Source organism: Bufo gargarizans, unplaced genomic scaffold (genome assembly GCF_014858855.1).
Source record: "Bufo gargarizans isolate SCDJY-AF-19 unplaced genomic scaffold, ASM1485885v1 original_scaffold_865_pilon, whole genome shotgun sequence".
Lineage (NCBI taxonomy): Eukaryota > Metazoa > Chordata > Amphibia > Anura > Bufonidae > Bufo > Bufo gargarizans.
In genome coordinates this window covers 20,581-30,870 of record NW_025334733.1, presented here as the reverse complement: position 1 = coordinate 30,870, position 10,290 = coordinate 20,581, and positions in this window count along the sequence as shown.

The following is a 10,290-nucleotide window of genomic DNA, read 5'->3' as shown; positions in this document are numbered from 1 at the left end:
ATGTGCCTTCTCTTCAAATCTGACCCCACCCCCCCCCCCTCCAACATGTGCTGCAGGATAAAGATGTAAGCATATATTCCCAAATTTTAAAAATACAAGTATTGAAAATAAAGTCATCAACAACACAGCCAAAACAATTTAAAGGGAGTCTGTCAGCAGATTTACCCCTTTTTAACAGTTGCCATTATGCTGTAGCCGCAAAACAGACGATTAACACGGTACCTTTAAACGCTTTGGTGGACTTTTAAATCTGCAAAAAACGAACTTTGATGAGGGCTCGCAAGTGCCCAGGGCGGAGTCCACCGTGTTGGAGCCCAGGCAGCTCTGCCTCTTCGGCTCTTATCCCCGCCCAGCCTCCTCCTCTGCTCGCCTATCTGTTGTCTCTCCCCCTCAGCGAGATCCCGCGCCGACGCGATGACTTCCTTGGCCGGGGCATGCGCATAAGCTACTGCGATGCCGTGTCAGCAATGGGCATGGCAGTGCGCATGCCCCGGCCAAGGAAGTTATCGCGTCGGCGCGGGATCTCGCTGAGGGGGAAAGACAACAGATAGGCGAGCAGAGGAGGAGGCTGGGCGGGGATAAGAGCCGAAGAGGCAGAGCTGCCTGGGCTCCAACACGGTGGACTCCGCCCTGGGCACTTGCGAGCCCTCATCAAAGTTCGTTTTTTGCAGATTTAAAAGTCCACCAAAGCGTTTAAAGGTACCGTGTTAATCGTCTGTTTTGCGGCTACAGCATAATGGCAACTGTTAAAAAGGGGTAAATCTGCTGACAGACTCCCTTTAAGTGTTTGAAGGGAAATATTAGATTTAATGTTACCGTTATAAGATCGGATTGTATTGCAATTGTATGTGTGTGCGGTCTGAGCAATCGGTTATTGGCCAGCTGAGCAAAGATATACAGTACAGACCAAAAATTTGGACACACCTTCTCATTCAAAGAGTTTTCTTTATTTTTATGACTACGAAAATTGTAGATTCACACTGAAGGCATCAAAACTATGAATTAACACATGTGGAATTATATACATAACAAAAATATGTCATATTCTAGGTTCTTCAAAGTATCCACCTTTTGCTTACTGTACTGTACCTGTCTAGTGAAGTGATGGTACAGTATGGGGTGTACAGCTGTTTCGCCTCCCCATGGTGCACCCTGGGTAAAGCGAAATGAACCAGAAAATAATGGCGGTCAGACAAAGAAAGCTCCTCCTGACCAACAGGACATATATAGTGTGGTATATAGTGTGTGGCAGGAAAATGGATGTGCAATGTGAATTTGAGAGATATTTCTCTGCTGTCCATACATACATGCTACAGACATAGTGCTGTGATGTCACAATAATTCTAAGTGCACCCAATCAGTAATATGAAGTCAGATCTGATCAAATGTGAAGTCATATTTATTGCAAATACAAATTTGCATCAATAGCGCAGCTTTTCGCAATCACAAATATTTTGGAACACTCTATCTGCATATAAAGCCATTGTTCTGCAATGCAAGTGAAATGTAATCAAATTTGGTGCTGTAATGTAACATTACTTACAGTGATCAGGAGTTCTTCCTCACCATTGCGGAAATTGCTGTCCACCATCCTTTCCAGTCTCTGCAAGCTTCCCGCAGTTTGAAAAAGGTAGAAAAACTAGGCTAAGCCAGTATTGCGCATATGCAAATATCCGCATATTACATTTTCGCGATCAAGAAAATCATATTGTATTCTCGAATATGACTAATATTCTACCGAATATTCGCAAAATATTGCACTAGAGACTCGTTAACAGCACGTTGCTGCTGGAGCAGCCTATCAATCGTATACAAGGTGGAGTTCCAGTGTGTCGGGCTGTCACAAATCAGAAGTCTGACGAGCAGGTGGTGTTGCTGCTGATTGTCAGCAAAGTGATCCATGGCCGTGCAAGATCTTCTAAAATGGCAAGAGATTTTGCTGGCCTGCTGCAAGATGTCCTGGACCCCGGGGCATTGGGCAGTAAATCACTGCATGACAAAGTTCAGGAAGTGTGCCATGTGTGTCATTTTGCCCTGTTTCAGATTGGCACCGTTGTCGCACACCACTTTACCAACTGTCAAATTAAGCGGGGTTAGCCACTGATCGGCCTGTGACCACAGAGCTGAAAGCAATGCAGGACCGGTGTGGCTCTTGACTTCAAGGCACAACAGACAAGGTCCACCACCAACAGAGGCTGAGCTGCCCAAGTGCGCCCCCCCCCCCAACTTGTGGAGTCTTTACTAAATACTTACTGTTGTACTCACACATAAATATGCACAGTTTAATGTACCAATTAACTATAGCTGTAAACAAATGAACAACCTCTTTAGATCCATATAAAGATATAAATAAAGTGCAAAAACAAGTCATATAAGACAATAACCACATAATCTTTATATAAATAGACATAATCCTGTCAACAAGACAGAATAAAAACTAGCAAGTTTTGCAGGGGTACAGGTAGATGGGGTGGTAGGACAAGGGCTAATGGGGGAAGGAGGGCTGGGTTAGATCATCTAACCCCCGCTCCCCCCATCAGCCCTCGACCCCCCCCCCCATCTACCCCACCAGACATTTAGATGTTATTTATTCCTGCAGCTCTAATGCTCTGATGATCACTGATCAGTAGATGTAATATGTAGAGAGGCTGAGCACTCTCCCAATGGACCACACAGAAACTATTCAAAGATTATTAAATTTATTACACCAATATATAGATCTAAAATTCAACGAAATTACAATAAAACTAAATTATAACTAAAAATACTCTATAAAAATACACTAAAAGTGTGATAAAAAGTTATACGGATTAAGAGCATAAATGGTTAAGTGGCGTTGGCTTACAAAAGCATAATATATCTGACTTTGATGAAGTATGTCCTGGTTATACAGAAAAATCGATAGTGATTTGCAGGTAATTCGATGTATAAATATTTGACAGTCAGAAGATGAGTAGTCAACTATATGGTGATATTTTCGAATAAATATTCGGATAAATGTCCAGACTGGAATTGAATATGTGCTTGCGATAATTAATGTTCAGTCAATATCCCCTGTGTGGCAATTTAAAAGAAACACTTACTCTTGCAGACAACCGTCTGACTATAGCACACGGTGGCGTCCCACGTGGCTAATGGAGTTGGATTCGGCGGTGTCTGTTACTTGCAGTACAGCAGGAGCAGTGTAAGCGATATAGCCCTCCGTATAGAGATTCTTTGTTGAAGAAATTCTGATTGTAGCTCTACTTCATGGGACTAAATGTTCGCTTTATGCCATAAAGTTCCTCAGGGTAAAAGGATCGATTCAGATTGTTGAAATCAGGACGTCCATCAGCTGATGTGCGGGTCTTTTGAAACCAGACGCGTTTCGGGGTCTTTTCCTAGCCCCTTCCTCAGTGGTAGTCCGCAAAGGGAAATAAACCCCTTTTATACCCAAAATCCTCCATAATTCAGCAGAATAGAAAATCTGGAGTGGATCTGGCGATTTATTTCAGCCAGTCGCATATAAAGTCCGGTGTGGAATAAAGGATGAATGTACATGTTAGATAAATCAGTAGATGCCAGTTTTCCAAATATGACTCTTATAAAAAACTTAAATGATATCTCATAAGATTATACATACACATACATATCAATTTGTGAAACATCTGTACAATTTTCCGAAAAAACGCAGATGTGGTTTCTTCAACTTTTATGCGTTTTTCATGCGTTTTTTCAAAATCTTGCATCTACAGCTTATGAATATATGTGAGGTACCAATTTTCAAAGAAAACATTCCCCTAAAAGTGTTTAACAGTATCTTATATATCCATATGTGGGCATTAGTCACTGTCTGTGACCCAGCAGTACGATTTTCTAAAAAACGCAACTGCGTTTTTTTGTAACCAATGCGGTTTTCGTGCGTTTTTACATGCGATTTTATACATTTTTCTGGATTTTTCTCTATATTCATTCCACATATAGATATATATTGCATATGATAATGACAGACATTTTGAATGATTATAATGTATAGTAAACAATATATCATATAAAATAGATGTTAACATTAAAACTTTCTATAATCTGAAATCTACGGCTTTCTTTAAGAACCCACCCTGGTTGGGCGCCCCCCATCTGACTCAGGCTCAGAGGTGGTTTGCTTTACCCACTCTGGTCCTTCTCGGATGGAGGGCTCCCAATCTTTCACTCTCCTCTGGATCTTTCACTCAGAAATACCTTCCGAATAGATTATCAAAAATCATCGAATAAACATCTAGATGACCTATCGAATAAACATCTACTGATAATTAACCATCGAAATGATGACTGAACATTAGAATATTGGTACCTCACATATATTCATAAGCTGTAGATGCAAGATTTTGAAAAAACGCATGAAAAACGCATAAAAGTTGAAGAAACCACATCTGCGTTTTTTCGGAAAATTGTACAGACGTTTCACAAATTGATATGTATGTGTATGTATAATCTTATGAGATATCATTTAAGTTTTTTATAAGAGTCATATTTGGAAAACTGGCATCTACTGATTTATCTAACATGTACATTCATCCTTTATTCCACACCGGACTTTATGTATAAAAGGGGTTTATTTCCCTTTGCGGGCTACCACTGAGGAAGGGGCTAGGAAAAGACCCTGATGGACGTCCTGATTTCAACAATCTGAATCGATCCTTTTACCCTGAGGAACTTTATGGCATAAAGCGAACATTTAGTCCCATGAAGTAGAGCTACAATCAGAATTTCTTCAACAAAGAATCTCTATACGGAGGGCTATATCGCTTACACTGCTCCTGCTGTACTGCAAGTAACAGACACCGTTGAATCCAACTCCATTAGCCACGTGGGACGCCACCGTGTGCTATAGTCAAACGGCTGTTTGCAAGAGTAAGTGTTTCTTTTAAATTGCCACACAGGGGATATTGACTGAACATTAATTATCGCAAGCACATATTCAATTCCAGTCTGGACATTTATCCGAATATTTATTCGAAAATATCACCATATAGTTGACTACTCATCTTCTGACTGTCAAATATTTATACATCGAATTACCTGCAAATCACTATCGATTTTTCTGTATAACCAGGACATACTTCATCAAAGTCAGCATATATTATGCTTTTGTAAGCCAACGCCACTTAACCATTTATGCTCTTAATCTGTATAACTTTTAGTGTATTTTTATAGAGTATTTTTATTATATATTTAGTTTTATTGTAATTTCGTTGAATTTTAGATCTATATATTGGTGTAATAAATTTAATAATCTTTGAATAGTTTCTGTGTGGTCCATTGGGAGAGGAGGAGATGGAGGATGGAGTAGGTGGAAGAGAAGAAGAGGCAGGCCTGCATGCAATCCGTGGCGGTAACACCAAATCCACACGGCCGTCAAAAGGTTCACCCAGTGGGCAGTAAAAGTTATGTACCTTCCGTGGCCCTGTTTGCTAGACCACATATCTGTGGTCAGATGTATCTTGGCTCTGACACTGTGTGCCAGAGATATATTCACTTGCCGCTGAACGTGGCCACATACGTTTTTTACAGGAAAAATTATTAAGAAACATTCTTTTCTGTATATTTACTTATATAAAGTGCAAGTAATGCCAAAAATAACAAGGAAGAGGTACTTTGATACAACATGTATATCACATAATGGAGGGCCTCATTTACATTGTGGTACAATAGTTCAGGTAGTGAGACCCCTACGCTCTTAAAGCCTATGCACTAAGTGAAAGGGCTGCCAAAAATTGCAAGGAGCCGGCACCCCAAAACACGCTTTGTTACAAATAAAAGAGGGCATCATACACACCCTTAAAAAATTATGATTGATGGCCTGCTGGTGACCCTCTAAAACATTTGGCGCAAGGGCCTGCTGATCTCATCATCTGAAACATTAGGTGCGAGGGCCTGCTGCCGCATTGGTGACTCTAGATAACCTCTGGGCGATTGCACGTCCCCGTGACAGCGACAATCCATTTGGATGTCTGCCCTATCACCTTTCGATGTTCTTTTATGCGCCAACCATGGTGATCACGGGTAACGGGGAATCAGGGTTCGATGCCGGAGAGGGGGCCTGAGAAAGGGCTACCACATCCAAGGGAGTTCACTAGCTGAAATCTGGTTGGTTGTTGTTTCTTTGCCCCAAGGAAGGCAGCAGGTGTGCGGCAATTACCCACTCCCGACTCGGGGAGGTAGTGATGATAAATAACAATACAGCACTCTTAAGAGGCCCTGTTATTGGAATGAGTACACTTACCGTTAACAAGGATCTATTCAAGGGCAAGTCTGGTGCCAGCAGCCAACTTGCTCCCGGCCTCCACAATGTTCAACGAGTGTGCCATCATGGCGAGGATTGTGTTGACCAGACTCTTGGCTGCTGAGACTGGACTTGTAGGTTCTAGGCGATTGCATGTTCCCGTGATGGTGACTATCTATTTGGATGTCTGCCCTATGAACTTTGGAGCAATTTTTCAACAAGGATCTTCTGGTATTGAACCATTTTGCTCGTCCTCTCCACCAGAGGAATAAGAGATGAGAATTTATCTTTGTAGCGGGGGTCGAGAAGGGTGAACAACCAGTAATCTGTGTTGTCTAAAATGCATATAATGCGTGGGTTGTAGGAAAGGCAGCCTAGCATGAAGTCAGCATGTGTGCCAGAATACCAACAGGCAAGACTTTGCTGTCATCATCAGAAGGTGAGCTGACCCTGTAAAAGATTATATGCGAGGGCCTGCAGGTGAGCTGACCCTGTAAAACATTATATGCCAGGGCGTGCAGTTGAGCTGACCCTGTAAAACATTATATGCCAGGGCCTGCAGGTAAGCTGACCCTGTAAAGCATTATATGCGAGGGCCTGCAGGTGAGATGACCCTGTAAAACATTATATGTGAGGGCATGCAGTTGAGCTGACCCTGTAAAACATTATATGCGAGAGCCTGCTGGTGAGCTAGCCCTTTAAAACATTATATGCGAGGGCCTGCAGGTGAGCTGACCCTGTAAAACATTATATGGGAGGGCCTTTAGTTGAGCTGACCCTGTAAAACATGATATGCGAGGGCCTGCAGGCGAGCTGACCCTGTAAAACATTATATGCGAGGGCCTGCAGGCGAGCTGACCCTGTAAAACATTATATGCGAGGGCCTGCAGTTGAGCTGACCCTGTAAAAAATGATATGTGATGGCATTATATGCGACAAATAAGCATGTTGATATGATGGAAGAGTAGGAGGAGGATGCCAAAAGGACGATTTAACCATATACCCTTTTTGTGGTGGAAGGAGTGCATGGGAATACAGTGTATTGAGTACATTATACAACACATTAAAAGTGCCTTTGTTCATCCACATTCCTCTGGTGAAGTTGTGAAGTCTGGGGCAATCCAGGCCTTGTTTTTATTATAAGAGTCAACCTGTCAGCATTTTCATTTGACTGGTGGATACGCTTATTTGTTATAATACCACCAGCAGCACTAAATACCCGCTCCGAGAAAACGCTGGCGGCAGGGCAGGCCAGCACCTCCAAGGCGTAGAGCGCTAGTTTGTGCCACATGTCCAGCTTGGACCCCCAGTAGTTGTAAGGCACTGAGGGATCACTGAGGATGCTGACACGGTCTGCTAAGTACTCCTTCACCATCTTCCATAACTTTTCCCTCCTTGTGACACTAGGCTGCGCATCAGGGTGAGGATGCTGGTGGGGTGTCATGAAACTGTCCCAGGCCTTAGAGAGTGTTTCCTTGCCTCTGTTGGAACTGCTGTGTGCTCCCCTTGTCTCCCCTCCTCAGTTGCCCAAGGAAGTACAGCTGCCAGTGTTGTCAGATGGAAATTTTTGGAGCAATTTTTCAACAAGGACCTTCTGGTATTGCACCGTTTTGCTCGTCCTCTCCACTTGAGGAATGAGAGATCAAAAGTTCTCTTTCTAGCGGGGGTCAAGAAGTGTGATCGCCCAGTAATCCGTGTTGTCTAAAAAGTGGTAAAAAACGTGCAGGTCACGGGAAAGGCAGCCTAACATGAAGTCAGCCATGTGTGCCAGAGTACCAACAGGCAAGACTGCGCTGTCATCATCAGGAGGATGACTGTCTATCTTCTCATCCTCTTCCTCCTCTTCTGCCCACCCATGTTGAACAGATGGAATTAAACTTTCATGGGTACTACCCTCCAGCTCCTCCTCCTCTTCATAATCCAATTTGTGCTGAGAAGACGGACGCAGGGTGGTCTGGCTATTACCCTATGTAATGTCTTCCCCGATTTCTCCCTCTTCCACATGCAAAGCATCGTCCTTAATTGTGAGCAGTGAGCGTTTGAGTAGACACAGAAGTGGGATAGTTACGCTGATAATAGCGTTATCATTGCTCACCATCTGTGTTGATTCCTCAAAGTTTCTTAAAACCTCACAGAGATCACACATCCATGCCAACTCCTCGCTTATGATTAGCAGAAGCTGACTGGAAAGGCGACGACCATGTTGCAGCTGGTATTCCACTACTGCCCTCTGTGTCACGGAAGGTGAGGGAAGGAAAGCAAACCAAACACAACTAACAGGTAACAAAACACCAAGCTAGGCTCCACAGCTAAGGAACAGGGAATGGTCACCACCTGACAAACCCTAAGCCTTTCCCTCGCTGCTAACAACATGAACAAATCCCAATGGTAGAAGTGTTCATGCACTGGAACCTAATCCCTGCTGCAACTGAAATAGACCCTCAGCTAGGGAACAGACGATAAAACAACCGGTTCCTTGCAAGATATAAAGGAACCAGTGTCTTCCTAAGGCCTAACCAGGGAATACAACAAAAGAGGACTTATCTCAAGACAGACTGGGAGCAGGAGATCCACCAAGCACCAGCAGAGAACTCCAGAAGAAACTATAAACCACAAGGGGTATAGTGAGAGGCGGAGATAAATAACATCACTAACTGACTAACAAGCAGAACCTGCGAGGAGATGGGACCCTGCCCAACAACACAACAAAACAATCTGTCAGATAGGCTCACATGCTGCAAGTCTGACAGACCTTCTCAGATCACTCACAGGGCAGGGCATGACAGTACTCCCCCATCTACGGGGGACCTCCAGGCTCCCAGGACTAACTTTATCTGGGTGTGCCCTGTGAAAGGCCTTCACAAGGCGGCTAGCATTGACATCGGTAGCCGACACCCACATTCTTTCCTCAGGACCGTATCCCCTCCAATGCACAAGGTACTGAAGGGAGCCCCGAAGAACACGCGAGTTGAGTATTCTGGAGATCTGAAACTCCAGATTACCATCTACCAAAACCGGAGGAGGAGGCAAAGGAGATGGTTCAACAGGTTCAACATACTTCTTCAACAGGGATCTGTGAAACACATTATGGATCTTCCAGACCTGCAAAAGTTCCAGACGAAACGTAACCGGATTAACAATGACCAAGATTTTGTAAGGACCAATAAATCTTGGGCCCAACTTCCAAGAGGGTACTTTCAACTTAATGTTCTTAGTGGACAACCACACCAAATCACGTACACACAGGTCCGGACCCATCATACGTCTCTTGTCAGCCATATGTTTACAGGGAGTGCAGAATTATTAGGCAAATTAGTATTTTGACCACATCATCCTCTTTATGCATGTTGTCTTACTCCAAGCTGTATAGGCTCGAAAGCCTACTACCAATTAAGCATATTAGGTGATGTGCATCTCTGTAATGAGAAGGGGTGTGGTCTAATGACATCAACACCCTATATCAGGTGTGCATAATTATTAGGCAACTTCCTTTCCTTTGGCAAAATGGGTCAAAAGAAGGACTTGACAGGCTCAGAAAAGTCAAAAATAGTGAGATATCTTGCAGAGGGATGCAGCACTCTTAAAATTGCAAAGCTTCTGAAGCGCGATCATCGAACAATCAAGCGTTTCATTCAAAATAGTCAACAGGGTCGCAAGAAGCGTGTGGAAAAACCAAGGTGCAAAATAACTGCCCATGAACTGAGAAAAGTCAAGCGTGCAGCTGCCAAGATGCCACTTGCAACCAGTTTGGCCATATTTACGAGCTGCAACATTACTGGAGTGCCCAAAAGCACAAGGTGTGCAATACTCAGAGACATGGCCAAGGTAAGAAAGGCTGAAAGACGACCACCACTGAACAAGACACACAAGCTGAAACGTCAAGACTGGGCCAAGAAATATCTCAAGACTGATTTTTCTAAGGTTTTATGGACTGATGAAATGAGAGTGAGTCTTGATGGGCCAGATGGATGGGCCCGTGGCTGGATTGGTAAAGGGCAGAGAGCTCCAGTCCGACTCAGACGCCAGCA